Raw genomic sequence first — 16621 nt, 5'->3', positions numbered from 1 at the left:
GACGAATGCACAGGGGCCGCTGGGACTTAACGAGAGGCTCGACATGTCGGTCTTCTTATGAGATTCCCCCGTTTCTGCCGTCATTATGGTCACCAGTTACCTTGCCTTATGAATTGTTTGTGTTCCCTCTTTTATTGTATTGTATACTGTTTATATTGTGCACCTTGTTTGCCATTGTTTAGTAACGGGTTAATTGTTTCACAGTTGGTTCAATGGGGGTTGTTGTACGTGGTGTCAGAGGAAGGGAGGGGTTTTGTTAGCTATATCTTTTGCCTCACTTCCCCCCTCTGACATCGGGATCTGTGGAAGCGCATGTAGCGCGAAACAGCTGTCATCCCTGCACACCATGATCTCCCTGTCCGTGTCCATGTCCTAATAAAGACTTTTTATAGCATCGGGAATGGTGAGTGCTGATCACTTTTTTTCTCTTGCTTTTACATTATTACCTCTTTTGATTGAGCACCCCATATGCCCATGCACTGAGTAGGGGAAATAGGAGCTGGTACAGCGTATTGTAGCACGCTAATAGGTGATCGCAAGGGACAGCAGTGCGAGTATATTACCTTTTGCTTGGACTGTTAGAAATTATTTTTCTCGACAGTCCCTTGCATCGTCTGCCTGTCTGCCAGATCCAAGTGCTTGAAGAGCTGTTAAATTATCAGGTTGTGTACGCCATTCCCCAGGCACAATATCTCCGGTTCTTGGGTCCACTGCATCAATGAATGAAGGAGGAGAATAGGAGCTGGTATCATGACGTCTCAGGAAATTATGGAGCACACAGCATGCCAAAACCACAAAGTCTATAGACGGCAGCTTCAAGTTGATAGCTGTGTGGAACACTCTAAACCGATTTGCCATAATCCCAAAGGCATTTTCAACCACACGACGGGCCCTCGACAACCGGTAATTATAGATTCGGCGCTCCCGTGTGAGTGTTCTCTGCGCAAATGGCTTCAGCAAATGTGGATGAAGAGGGAAAGCTTCATCAGCGATGAAAACAAAATTGAGGTTTGCTTTTGTGTCTTCATTTATTGGCAACTGCAGTTGATTGTTCCTCAAGCGTTCCCCAAATGAAGTGTGTTCAAAAACACCACCGTCGGAGACTCGACCATTCATGCCAACATCCACATCTACGAACTCATAGTTTGCATTGACAAGGGCCATGAGGATCACACTGAAATATCCTTTGTAGTTGAAAAAAAAGGATCCAGAGTTGGCTGGTTGCGTGATGCGCACATGCTTTCCGTCTAATGCGCCACCGCAGTTTGGAAACTGCCACAGCTGATCAAAATCGGAAGCAATCCTCTTCCAGTCCTCCGCCGTCTTGGGAAACTGCAAGATGAGAAGGAAACATGTACAAATTAGGTCAAATATCTTGTTGTGCACATACACTCTCATGTGGACATCCTAGAGTGATTGACGCGCAGTATGGATTAGTATAAAAAAGTCAACAATCCTGAATATGCAGGCAGCCTTTTTATCAGACGGCTTCACTGACTGAGAGGGGGTGCTAAACAATATATCGAAATAATATAACCTATAAAATTACGTTGGGAGCAGCAAATTAAAGAAGGGTGTCGCAGGATTGTAGCAGCACATGTCAGAATGGAGCCGCAAAATGGGAGCAGCACATGTCAGAATGCAGGCGCAGGATCGCAGCAGCACATGTCAGAATGGGGCCGCAGGATTGGAGCAGCTCATGATAGGATGGCGAACAGATACCAATAGAAATGTGCACCGCCAGGGCGTAGAACGGGTTACATAGCTAGTATAATATATCAACATAACACAGCATCCCAAATTAAATAGTAGTACCTCCATATAATGCCTTAAGCTCAGCGCAATGGCCTCGCATGTCTCCGGAATCACAACGCTGAGGAAAGGTCTGGAAACAGCTGCGGAAAACTGCAAATCCTGAAGAGACCTTCCTGTAGCCAGGAACCGCAGTGTCACCGCCAACCTTTCATCCACGGGCACGGCTACACGCATCGGCGTATCACGCCTTTGTATGAGGGGCGTAACAGCAGACAGTATTATCTTGAATGATTCCTCTGACATCCTAAGGTAGTTTCGGAAATCATGAGGGTTATTATCACGTAACTCTCTTATGAGACCCATGTGTGACAATGTGGATCTTTTCTGCAGCCAGCTCCGGGTCCACATGCGACGTTTTCGTTTAGGACGTCTCTCCTCTTGGAGACGTGCTGCCTCAAATAACAGGGCAGCAGCAACGACTGAACTCTCATCGGAAGTGAGCATACTTCCTAAAAAAGAAAACAAACGTACAATAAATACACGTGCTTACAAAACAATGTTTTGACCGTTGATCTAATATCTATATATGTTACTACTGGCATTAAATGGGGCAGTCAACCATCTTGATCTGTAAAAGGATTAATTAATTGGGCCACGCTACAGCTGTGTACCTGAGGTGCTCTGGCCTACCCTACTCTCCATAAAGGAACAATCGACCACGCTCCAGCGTTTATCCCCGTTGAAGCGCAACATATGCTACGCTGTAGCGTTATACATACCTTTTGCAGTAAAAGTCTGTAGTTATAGTAGTTATCAAAGTCCAGGGAATTCAGCAAATTTACGTGCTCCAGAGAGAAATGAATAGAGCGCTCGACAGCTCCGATTTTATCCACAGGGAACAATAGTCCTTTGTCTGTCGAATGAGCGCACAGTATTGTACTGCCCAATCAGCACACAGGAGGTGGAGAATTTAGCGCTCCTACGTAGCCGCTCCTCCGCCCTTTACATCGTATACAATATCGTGCACACCTTTGTCACACCATGCGATCATGCCGCCACAGCGGGACACTAGACGACGAAAGAAAGTTTCAAACGATGTGCTACAACGTACGATTCTCAGCGGGGATCCGGATCGCAGTAGCGTGTCAGACACAACGATATCATAACGATATCGCTAGAACGTCACAGATCGTGCCGTCGTAGCGATGAAAATTTCACTGTGTGACGGTACCTTAAGATGGTGCAATAAATCTTTCAGTGCCTCAGATAGAGCCTCCGCAGCAAGCAGACAAGACATCAGAAATCAGATGAATCCCCGTCACACACCTCCTGCCCTGAACCCCTGGGCTCTTTTATCCTCATCTCTCCTCTCCGGAAGACTGAAAGAGGCACGCAGATTAGCAAACACACAACCTGCAGTGTCTGCAATAGTGCGATGATGGCTGGCACCGATCTACTAAAGCAGCAGAAAGCCGGGCCCCTGCCTGTAGGGCCCCCCTCTACCTCAGGGCCCCGATGCAGCTGCACTGGCTGAACCGGCAGTAGGTGTGCCCATACACACACATCCAGGCAAATACATATACCATAAAGGCATATACATACACACATACAAATACACACATATACCATGCATACATACACACACAGGCATGTACATGAAAATTCATATAAACATACACAAACATTAGGGGTTTTAGTAGCCTACCTTGGCTTGTCTCTAGTCAGGCACAGGTTTTATTGAAGTACTTCTTCTATATCCAGAAGCAGCCGAGCAGGGCGTGAAGAGTGATGTCACTTTTAATAGACACGGCCGTTTCTGCTAGCTGTGATGCTTCCAGGCATGCGACCCCAGCTGTTCTGCTCCTTGGCCCAGCCCCTGCATGTGCATCGCGTCTGTCCAGCTGAGTGGGCGCGCATTTAAAGTGCTCGCAACCTCTATTTTTTTCCATTTTTTTCCTTCCTCCCCTCTCCTGCTATTCTGCAACGGCCAATTTCCCAGGAACCCCACCAGGCAAGTCCCACCCTGGCTATATACATTTTGCAGACTCTGGAGTTGTGTTACATACTTCTACTGTTCAGAGACACCTGCACAAATATGGTATTCATAGAAGAGTCATAAGAAGAAAACCTCTACTGCATCCTTACCATAAAATTTACCATTAGAATATGCAAAAATAAACCCATTTAAACAAGCCTGATCCATCTTGCAAACAAGTCCTTTGGACACATGAATTTAAAATGGACCTCTTTGGCCACAATGAACAAAGGTACAGTGGGTACGGAAAGTATTCAAACTCCTTTAAATTTTCCACTCTTTGTTTAATTGCAGTCATCTGGTAAATTCAAAAAAGTTAATTTTTTCAAATTAATGTACACTCTGCACCCCATCTTGACTGAAAAAAAACTGAAATGCAGAAATGTTTGCAAATTTAATAAAAAAGAAAAACTGAAATATCACATGGTCATAAGTATTCAGACCCTATGCCCAGACACTCATATTTAAGTCACATGCTGTCCATTTTCTTGTGATGCAGAGGGAGATGGGAGAAAGTTCCACAAAGTCAAATATCACTGCAGCCCTCCACCAGTTGGGCCTTTATGGCAGAGTGGCCCGACAAAAGCCTCTCCTCAGTGCAAGACATATGAAAGCCTGCATAGAGTTTGCTAAAAAAACACATTAAGGGCTCCCAGACTATGAGAAATAAGATTTTCTGGTCTGATGAAACAAAGATAGACCTTTTTGGTGATAATTCTAAGTGGTGTGTGTGGAGAAAACCAGGCACTGCTCATCGCCTGCCCAATACAATCCCAACAGTGAAACAAGGTGGTGGCAACATCATGCTATGGGGGTGTTTTTCAGCTGCAGGGACAGGAAGACTGGTTGCCATTGAGGGAAACATAAATGTGGCCAAGTACTGAGATATCCTGGATGAAAACCTCTTCCAGAGTGCTCTGAACCTCAGACATGGCGAAAGGTTCACCTTCCAACAAGACAATGACCCTAAGCACCCAGCTAAAATAACAAAGGAGTTCCTTCAGAACAACTCTGTGACCATTCTTGACTGGTCCAGCCAGAGCCCTGACCTAAACCCAATTGAGCATCTCTGAAGAGACCTGAAAATCGCTGTTCACCAAAGTTCACCATCCAACCTGATAGAACTGGAAAGGATCTGCAAGTTAGAATGGCAGATGATCCCCAAATCCAGGTGTGAAAAACTTGTTGCATCATTCCTATGAAGACTCATGGCTGTACTAGCTCAAAAGGGTACTTTGACTCAATACTGAGCACAGGGTCTGAATACTTATGACTATGTGATATTTCAGTTTTTCTTTTTTAATAAATTTGCAAAAATTACTACATTTCTATTTTTGTACAGTCAAGATGGGTAGCATTCTGCACATTAATGAGAAAAAAATGAACTTTTTTGAACTTACAAAATAGCTGCAATCTAACAAAGAGTGAAAAATTTAAAGGGATATGAATACTGTCCATACCCCCTGTATGTGTGGGAATAAAAAAGCACAGAATTTCAAGAAAATAACATTTCTCCAACCATTAGGCATGGGGGTGGATTAAGCATGCTTTGGGGTTGTGTTGCAGCCAATGTCACGGTGCATATTTCATGGGTAGAGGGAAGAATGGATTGAATAAAGCTTCAACAAATTCTTGATGCAAGCATAACACCAGCTGTAAAAAAGCTGAAGTTGAAAAGGGGATGGCTTCTACAAATGGATAATGATCCTAAACACATGTCAAAATCCACAACCTACCTCAAAAGGCACAAGCTGAAGATTTGACAATGGCCCCTACTGATCTGAACATCATTGAAAATCTGAGGCCAGACCTTAAATTTGTACAAAGGTTTTCTACTTACGCAACTATTGGATAGCGGCGCTAGTATATGCACACTAATCAGCTGCAAATAAGGCCTTGTACCACATAGGGCAATAGGGAGACTAAGAATAATATAACATTGTTTATTTGCGCTATTATTAAATGTGCCTAGGAAGGTATTTGTAGGACATACGAGGAAAAGAAAGGGTTTAATACATCAGAAGATTACACAAAAAAATTATAATATACGTATGTCATGCATGCTTTGACCAGTGGAACCAGACGGAGAGTACCTGGTATGGATATGAGAAGGTCAATATCTCCTTATGGTTCTTTGCAATGTCATTGGTGTTGGTTCTTTAAAAGGATTCTCCAGTTTAAGGGATGTAGCAGCTTGCACTGTAAGTGATCAGGACTGTAGAAAGTTGGAGCACTGTCCGGCCGGTGACAAGCGCTCATGCACAGGGTTTGGCGTGTATTACCCTAAATGCTTGCAGGACCTGTGTGACATCTTCGGTCAGGTGATGCTCACAATCATGTGAAAATTACACGATCAGATACGGTGGACGATAAGGATCAAAATCCAATGCGTTTCGGGAATCTGTCAGTTTCCTTCCTTAGGGATGGTCCTTAATGCAGCTATGAGGTCTAAATAAGAAGATTGAACTCTTTGCCTTTGAAGACTGACACTGGGATTAAATCTCCACAGCTATTTAAACTTACCAGTTTTGCTCATCTTGCATTTTCTGCACGGGAAAAATCCTTTTAGGTTTATTTTTAAATGATCGACTTGGTTTTTGTGCACATGGGGTTCTTGAACCATCGAAGCAATTATGTTTCCCAAATTGCTGGCTTTTTTTAGAAAATGAATCTGGAGTGGTTTCATAGTTTATCCCCTATAATTTTGTCATCTTTTAGAAGGTTCCAATGTTTTTTGACAATTTTTTTCAAAATATGTTCATTAGAATTGTGCTGGGTGATGATGGGCACAGTCACAATGTCTTTACTTGCATACTGATAGGGAATTTAGATTGTGAGCCCCATCGAGGATAGCGATAATAATGTGTGCAAAACTGTAAAGCACGGCGGACTATGTTAGCGCTATATAAAAATAAAGATTATTATTATTAATTGTTGTTTGGTTCCTCTCTTTAAAGAGAAGCCTCCTACCTGTGGATCCGTTTAACCCCTTTCTGCCATCGGACGTAATATTCCATCCTTATGCCCTGGGCCTATTTGACTGGAGACAGAATATTACATTTGATCGTCGCCAGGTGTCAGCTGATTTTGACAGCTGACAGCAAGCACTAAGTGCCAGGAGTGGTCTCAGACCATTCCCGGTGCTTTAACCCCCAGAAATGCTGCGATTGAACATGATCGCAGCATTCCAGAAGCCGGCAGAGGGCTGACAGACCCTCTGCCTTTTGATTGGAGACCACATGTCGCCGCGGGGTCCCGATCGTTGCCATCATGACCTGATGTCGTCATGATGACATCTGGGTCACCAGACCTAGCAAACTTGCTGATCATGCCAAGTGCTTGATGAGCAAGTTTGTCTGTCAATGCAGAGCTGACAGTTTATGCAGCATCGGGATGCTACTTCATTTCAATGCTGTAGAAGTGATCAGCCTGCAGAAAATGACAGTCCCATATTGGGACAAATAAAAAAAGTTAGAAAAAAGTAAAAAAAAATTTAAAAAAATAATTGTAAAAATATTTTTTAACCCCTTCACCCCCAAGGGTGGTTTGCACGTTAATGACCGGGCCAATTTTTACAATTCTGACCACTGTCCCTTTATGAGGTTATAACTCTGGAACGCTTCAACGGATCTTGGCGATATGTCACGCAAAATACTTAACAAGTAACATTTCCTGTTATGTCCCCAGTGGACAGGGTCTCAGAGGAACGTGTAAGTCTGCAAGATACAAAAATCCAGCTCATAGGGCTGTGGTAACTGGGTTGACCAAATAGCTACTCCTAACGCCAACACTAGAAGTAGCCGGGGATCATGCCTACGGTGATCGCTAGATGACTCGCGCCAGCCGGAGAATCTAACTACCCCTAGGAGAAGAAAACAAAGACCTCTCTTGCCTCCAGAGAAAGGGACCCCAAAGCAAGATACAAGCCCCCCACAAATAATAACGGTGAGGTAAGAGGAAATGACAAACACAGAAATGAAACAGGTTCAGCAAAGAGAGGCCAGCTTACTAATAGCAGAATATAGCAATATAACTTATCTGGTCAACAAAAACCCTATAAAAATCCACGCTGGAGATTCAAGAACCCCCGAACTGTCTAACGGTCCGGGGGGAGAACACCAGCCCCCTAGAGCTTCCAGCAAAGGTCAGGAGACAGATAGGAACAAGCTGGACAAAAATACCAAACAAAACAAAAGCAAAAAGCAAAGAAGCAGACTTAGCTTTGAAAAACAGGAACCAGGATCAGAGGACAAGAGCACAACAGATTAGCTCTGATTTCAACGATGCCAGGCATTGAACTGAAGGTCCAGGGAGCTTATATAGCAACGCCCCTGAACTAACGGCCCAGGTGAGGATATAGGAAAAGACAGACGCTCCAGAGTCAAATCACTAATGACCACTAGAGGGAGCAAAAAGCAAAATCACAACAGTACCCCCCCCTTAGTGAGGGGTCACCGAACCCTCACCACGACCACCAGGGCGATCAGGATGAGCGGCGTGAAAGGCACGAACTAAATCGGCCGCATGAACATCAGAGGCGACCACCCAGGAATTATCTTCCTGACCATAGCCCTTCCACTTGACCAGGTACTGAAGCCTCCGCCTGGAGAGACGAGAATCCAAGATCTTCTCCACCACGTACTCCAACTCGCCCTCAACCAACACCGGAGCAGGAGGCTCAGCAGAAGGAACCACAGGCACAACGTACCGCCGCAACAAGGACCTATGAAACACGTTGTGGATAGCAAACGACAAGTCAATGCCCATCCTACTACAAAAGGATCGCCAGAATCTGGAAACGAACTGGGATCCTCTGTCTGACACAATATTCTCAGGGATGCCGTGCAAACGAACCACGTTCTGGAAAAACACAGGAACCAGATCGGAAGAGGAAGGCAGTTTAGGCAAAGGAACCAAATGGACCATCTTGGAGAAGCGATCACATATCACCCAGATAACAGACATGCCCTGAGACACCGGAAGATCAGAAATGAAATCCATGGAGATATGTGTCCAAGGTCTCTTAGGGACAGGCAAGGGCAAGAGCAACCCGCTGGCACGAGAACAGCAAGGCTTAGCTCGAGCACAAGTCCCACAGGACTGTACAAATGACCGCACATCCCTAGACAAGGAAGGCCACCAAAAGGATCTGGCCACCAGATCTCTGGTGCCAAAAATTCCTGGGTGACCTGCCAACAACGAGGAATGAACCTCGGAAATGACTCTGCTGGTCCATTTATCAGGCACAAACAGTCTGTCAGGTGGACAAGAATCAGGCCTATCAGCCTGAAATCTCTGCAACACACGTCGCAGATCAGGAGAAATAGCTGACAAGATAATACCATCCTTAAGAATACCAACAGGTTCAGCGACTCCAGGAGCATCAGGCACAAAGCTCCTGGAAAGAGCATCGGCCTTCACATTCTTTGAACCTGGTAAATACGAGACAACAAAGTCAAATCGGGAGAAAAACAATGACCAGCGGGCCTGTCTAGGATTCAGGCGTTTAGCAGACTCGAGATACATCAGATTTTTGTGATCAGTCAAGACCACCACACGATGCTTAGCACCCTCGAGCCAATGACGCCACTCCTCAAATGCCCATTTCATGGCCAACAACTCCCGATTGCCCACATCATAATTTCGCTCCGCAGGCGAAAACTTCCTAGAGAAAAAGGCGCAAGGTCTCATAACAGAGCAACCAGGGCCTCTCTGCGACAAAACGGCTCCTGCTCCAATCTCTGAAGCATCCACCTCAACTTGAAAGGGAAGCGAGACATCAGGCTGGCACAAAACAGGCGCCGAAGTAAACCGACGTTTCAACTCCTGGAAAGCCTCCACGGCAGCAGGAGCCCAATTAACCACATCGGAGCCCTTCTTGGTCATATCCGTCAAAGGTTTCACAATGCTAGAAAAGTTAGCGATAAAACGACGGTAGAAGTTAGCGAAACCCAAGAACTTCTGAAGACTCTTAACTGACGAGGGCTGAGTCCAATCAAGAATAGCTCGGACCTTGACTGGGTCCATCTCCACAGCAGAAGGGGAAAAAATAAACCCCAAAAAGGGAACCTTCTGTACACCAAAAAGACACTTTGAGCCCTTGACAAACAAAGAATTTTCACGCAAAATTTTAAAGACCATCCTGACCTGCTCCACATGCGAGTCCCAATTATCAGAAAAAAACAGAATATCATCCAGATAAACGATCAGAAATTTATCCAGATAGTTCCGGAAAATGTCATGCATAAAGGACTGAAAAACTGAAGGGGCATTAGAGAGCCCAAAAGGCATCACCAAGTACTCAAAATGACCTTCGGGCGTATTGAATGCGGTTTTCCATTCATCCCCTTGCTTAATGCGCACAAGGTTGTACGCACCACGAAGGTCTATCTTGGTAAACCACTTGGCACCTTTAATCCGGGCAAACAAGTCAGACAACAGCGGCAAAGGATACTGAAATTTGACAGTGATCTTATTTAAAAGCCGATAGTCAATACAAGGCCTCAAAGATCCGTCCTTTTTAGCCACAAAAAAGAATCCCGCACCAAGAGGGGAAGAAGACGGACGGATGTGTCCTTTCTCCAGAGACTCCTTGATATATGAACGCATAGCGGTATGTTCAGGTATCGACAGATTAAACAGTCTTCCCTTAGGAAATTTACTGCCTGGAATCAAATCTATTGCACAGTCACATTCCCTATGAGGAGGCAATGCACTGGACCTGGACTCGCTAAAGACATCCTGATAATCAGACAAGTACTCCGGAACTTCCGAAGGCGTAGAAGAAGCAATAGACACAGGCAGGGAATCCTCATGAATACCACGACAGCCCCAACTAGACACTGACATAGCCTTCCAGTCAAGGACTGGATTATGGGTCTGTAACCATGGCAGCCCCAAAACAACCAAATCATGCATTTTATGTAGAACGAGAAAACGTATCACCTCGCTGTGTTCAGGAGTCATGCACATGGTAACCTGTGTCCAATACTGCGGCTTATTTTCTGCCAATGGCGTAGCATCAATACCCCTAAGAGGGATAGGATTTTCTAATGGTTCAAGAATAAAACCACAGCGCTTAGCAAATGAGAGATCCATAAGACTCAGGGCAGCACCTGAATCTACAAACGCCATGACAGGATAAGATGACAGTGAGCAAATCAAAGTTACAGACAGAATAAACTTAGGATGCAAATTACCAACGGTGACAGGACTAACAACCTTAGATATACGTTTAGAGCATGCTGAGATAACATGTGTAGAATCACCACAGTAGTAGCACAAGCCATTCCGGCGTCTATGAATTTTCCTCTCATTTCTAGTCAGATTCTATCACATTGCATCAAATCAGGTGTCCGTTCAGACAACACCATGAGGGAATTTGCGGTTTTTCTATCACATTGCATCACATCAGGTGTCTGTTCAGACAACAACATGAGGGAATTTGCGGTTTTGCGCTCCCGCAACCGCCGGTCAATTTGAATAGCCAGGGACATGGTATCATTCAGACCTGTGGGAATGGGAAAACCCACCATAACATTCTTAATGGCCTCAGAAAGGCCATTTCTAAAATTAGCGGCCAGTGCACACTCGTTCCAATGTGTCAGCACGGACCATTTCCGAAATTTTTGGCAATACACCTCAGCCTCGTCCTGGCCCTGAGACATAGCCAGCAAGGCTTTCTCTGCCTGAATCTCAAGATTGGGTTCCTCATAAAGTAAACCGAGCGCCAGAAAAAACGCATCAATATCAGCCAATGCCGGATCTCCTGGCGCCAACGAAAAAGCCCAATCCTGAGGGTCACCCCGTAAGAATGAAATAACAATTTTTACTTGTTGAGCAGAGTCTCCAGACGAACAAGGTTTCAGGGACAAAAATAATTTACAATTATTCCTGAAATTCCTAAACTTAAATCGGTCTCCTGAAAACAGTTCAGGAATCGGAATCTTGGGTTCAGACCTAGGATTTCTGGTAACATAATCTTGTATACCCTGCACACGAGCGGCAAGCTGGTCCACACTTGTAATCAAGGTCTGGACATTCATGTCTGCAGCAAGCTTAAGCCACTCTGAGGTAAAGGGGAAAAGGAAAAAAAAAAAATGAGAGAGGGAAAAAAAAAAACTCAAAATTTTCTTTCTTATAATCCCACTTCTGCAATGCATTAAACATTTAATACTGGCCTGGCATACTGTTATGACCCCAGTGGACAGGGTCTCAGAGGAACGTGTAAGTCTGCAAGATACAAAAATCCAGCTCATAGGGCTGTGGTAACTGGGTTGACCAAATAGCTACTCCTAACGCCAACACTAGAAGTAGCCGGGGATCATGCCTACGGTGATCGCTAGATGACTCGCGCCAGCCGGAGAATCTAACTACCCCTAGGAGAAGAAAACAAAGACCTCTCTTGCCTCCAGAGAAAGGGACCCCAAAGCAAGATACAAGCCCCCCACAAATAATAACGGTGAGGTAAGAGGAAATGACAAACACAGAAATGAACCAGGTTCAGCAAAGAGAGGCCAGCTTACTAATAGCAGAATATAGCAAGATAACTTATCTGGTCAACAAAAACCCTATAAAAATCCACGCTGGAGATTCAAGAACCCCCGAACCGTCTAACGGTCCGGGGGGAGAACACCAGCCCCCTAGAGCTTCCAGAAAAGGTCAGGGTACAGATAGGAACAAGCTGGACAAAAATACCAAACAAAACAAAAGCAAAAAGCAAAGAAGCAGACTTAGCTTTGAAAAACAGGAACCAGGATCAGAGGACAAGAGCACAACAGATTAGCTCTGATTTCAACGATGCCAGGCATTGAACTGAAGGTCCAGGGAGCTTATATAGCAACGCCCCTGAACTAACAGCCCAGGTGAGGATATAGGAAAAGACAGACGCTCCAGAGTCAAATCACTAATGACCACTAGAGGGAGCAAAAAGCAAAATCACAACAATTTCCCACATGTCTACTTTATATCAGCACAATTTTGGAACCCAAATTTTTTTTTGTGACGGAGTTATAAGGGTTAAAAGTTGACCAGCAATTTCTCATTTTTACAACACCATTTTTTTTTTGGGACCACATTCATTTGAAGTCATTTTGAGGGGTCTATATGATAGAAAATACCCAAGTGTGACACCATTATAAAAACTGCAACCCTCAAGGTACTGAAAACCACTTTCATGAAGTTTATTAACTCTTCAGGTGTTTCACAGGAATTTTTGGAATGTTTAAATAAAAATTAACATTTAACTTTTTTTCACACAAAATTTATTTCAGCTCCAATTTGTTTTATTTTACCAAGGGTAACAGGAGAAAATAGACCCCAAAATTTGTTGTACAATTTGTCCTGAGTACGCTGATACCCCATATGTGGGGGTAAACCATTGTTTGGGCGCAGGGCAGAGCTCGGAAGGGAAGGAGCGCCATTTGACTTTTCAATGCAAAATTGACTGGAATTGAGATGGGATGCCATGTTGCATTTGGAGAGCCCCTGATGTGCCTAAACATTGAAACCCCCCACAAGTGACACCATTTTGGAAAGTAGACCCCTTAAGGAACTTATCTAGATGTGTATTGAGCACTTTGACACAACAAGTGCTTCACAGAAGTTTATAATGCAGAGCCGTAAAAATAAAAAATCATATTTTTTCACAAAAATGATCTTTTCGCCCCCAATTTTTTATTTTCCCAAGGGTAAGAGAAGAAATTGGACCCCAAAAATTGTTGTGCAATTTGTCCTGAGTACGCTGATACCCCATATGTGGGTGTAAACCATTGTTTGGGCGCAGGGCAGAGCTCGGAAGGGAAGGAGCGCCATTTGACTTTTAAATGCAAAATTGACTGGAATTAAGATGGGATGTGTCATGGTTCCTAATGGCAAGGGAACGTAAGAAACATATAAGTAACGAACGAGCTCTCGGGTGATGGAAACTCGAGTTGACCGTGAGCTAAATCTACCACACAACTAACAGTAGCCAGGGAGCATACCTACGGCTTCCTATATGCCACGCGCCAGCCGGAGGACTAACTACGCCTGGTAGAGGAAGAAACAGACCTGGCTTACCTCTAGGGAAATACCCCAAAAGATGATAGCAGCCCCCCACATGTAATAACGGTGAATTAAGAGGAAAAGACATACACAGTATGAAAGTAGATTTAGCAAAGAGAGGTCCACTTACTAGATAGCAGAAGGATACAAAAGAGGACTTCACGGTCAACTGAAAACCCTTTCAAAAACCATCCTGAAATTACTTTAAGACTCCTGTGTCAACTCATGACACAGGAGTGGCAATTTCAGCCCGCAAGAGCTTCCAGCTACAGAGAATTACAAAAACTGCAAACTGGACAAAAGGTACAAAACAAAAGGACAAAGTCCACTTAGCTGATCAGCAGACTAGTAGCAGGAACATGCAACCGAAGGCTCTGGTTACAATGATGACCGGCAAGGAAATGACTGGAGAGCAAGGCTAAATAGGAAACTCCCAAACACTGATGGAAGCAGGTGAACAGAAGCAGCAAAGTGCAAACAAGTCACCAGTACCACCAGCAACCACCAGGGGAGCCCAAAAAGCGGATACACAACAGGGATGCCATGTTGCGTTTGGAGAGCCCCTGATGTGCCTAAACATTAAAAACCCCCACAAGTGACACCATTTTGGAAAGTAGACCCCCTAAGGAACTTATCTAGATGTGTTGTGAGAACTTTGAACCCCCAAGTGTTTCACTACAGATTTGGAATGCAGACTTAAATGGATTGGTCTGCAGGCGTCACGTTGCATTTGCAGAGCCCCTGATGTACCCAAACAGTACAAACCCGCCACAAGTGACCCCATATTGGAAACTAGACCCCCCAAGGAACTTATCTAGATGTGTTGTGAGAACTTTGAATCCCCAAGTGTTTCACTACAGTTTATAACGCAGAGCCGTGAAAATAAAAATTCTTTTTTTTTTCACAAAAATGATTTTTTAGCCCCCAGTTTTGTATTTTCACAAGGGTATCAGGATAAATTAGACCCCAAAAGTCGTTGTCCAATTTGTCCTGAGTACGCTGATACCCCATATGTGAGGGGTAACCACTGTTTGGGCGCATGACAGAGCTCGGAAGGGAAGGAGCGCCATTTGGAATGTTGTCATGGTTCCCAATGGCAAGGGAACGTCAGAGAACTTAAATAACAGACTAGCTCTTGGGTGATGGAATCTCGAGCTGACCGTGAGCTAAACCTTTCACACAACTAACAGTGGCCGGGTGACGTACCTACGTTTTATCCCTAGACGCCCAGCGCCAGCCGGAGAACTAACTAACCCTATTAGAGGAAAAAACAGACCTGGCTTACCTCTAGGGAAATTCCCCCAAAAAGGAGACAGAAGCCCCCCACATATATTGACGGTGAGTTCAGAGGAAAAGACATACGCAGTATGAAGGTAGGTTCAGCAAAGCGAGGTCCGCTTACTAGATAGTAAGAAGATACAATAGGGAACTTCACGGTCAGCTGAAAACCCTATTAAAATACCATCCAGAAATTACTTTAAGACTCATGTGTCAACTCATGACACCGGAGTGGTAATTTCGGCCCACAAGAGCTTCCAGCTACAGAAACATAACATAACTGAGAACTGGAACAAAAATGCAAACAAACTTAGGACTAAGAGTCCAACTTAGCTGATAGTAGTCTAGAAGCAGGAACATGCAACAGAAAGGCTCTGGTTACATTGATGGCCGGCACTAGAATAACTGAGCAGCAAGGCTAAATAGGATACTCCCATATCCTGATGGAAACAGGTGAACAGAGAAAGTGAAGCACACAAGTCCAGTACCACCAGTGACCACCGGGGGAGCCCAAAAACCAAATTCACAACAGTACCCCCCCCTCAAGGAGGGGGCACCGAACCCTCACAAGAACCACCAGGGCGATCAGGATGAGCCCTATGAAAGGCACGGACCAAATCAGAGGCATGAACATCAGAGGCTGTCACCCAAGAATTATCCTCCTAACCGTAGCCCTTCCACTTGACCAGATACTGAAGTTTCCGTCTGGAAACACGGGAGTCCAAGATCTTCTCCACAACGTACTCCAATTCACCCTCAACCAACACCGGAGCGGGAGGCTCAACGGAAGGCACAACCGGTACCTCATACCTGCGCAATAATGACCGATGGAAGACATTATGGATAGAAAAAGATGCCGGGAGGATCAATCGAAAGGACACAGGGTTAAGAATCTCCAAAATCTTATACGGGCCGATGAACCGAGGCTTAAACTTAGGAGAAGAAACCCTCATAGGGACAAAACGAGAAGACAACCACACCAAGTCCCCAACACGAAGACGAGGACCAACACGACGACGGCGGTTAGCAAAATGCCGAGTCTTCTCCTGGGACAACTCCAAATTGTCCACCACCTGTCCCCAAATCCGATGCAACCTATCCACCACAGTATCCACTCCAGGACAATCCAAAGACTCCACCTGACCAGAAGAAAAGCGAGGATGAAACCCCGAATTGCAAAAGAAAGGAGAAACCAAAGTGGCAGAACTAGCCCGATTATTGAGGGCAAACTCCGCCAACTGCAAAAAGGCAACCCAGTCATCCTGATCCGCAGACACAAAACACCTCAAATAAGTCTCCAAGGTCTGATTAGTTCGCTCAGTCTGGCCATTAGTCTGAGGATGGAACGCAGACGAAAAAGACAAATCAATGCCCATCCTAGCACAGAACGCCCGCCAAAATCTAGACACGAACTGGGTCCCCCTGTCAGAAACGATATTCTCCGGAATACCATGCAAGCGAACCACATTTTGAAAAAACAGAGGAACCAACTCGGAAGAGGACGGCAAC

This window comes from Ranitomeya variabilis, chromosome 5 (assembly GCF_051348905.1).
Source record: "Ranitomeya variabilis isolate aRanVar5 chromosome 5, aRanVar5.hap1, whole genome shotgun sequence".
Classification (NCBI taxonomy): domain Eukaryota; kingdom Metazoa; phylum Chordata; class Amphibia; order Anura; family Dendrobatidae; genus Ranitomeya; species Ranitomeya variabilis.
The sequence above is the reverse complement of the archived record's forward strand: the minus strand, read 5'-3'. Positions refer to the sequence as shown.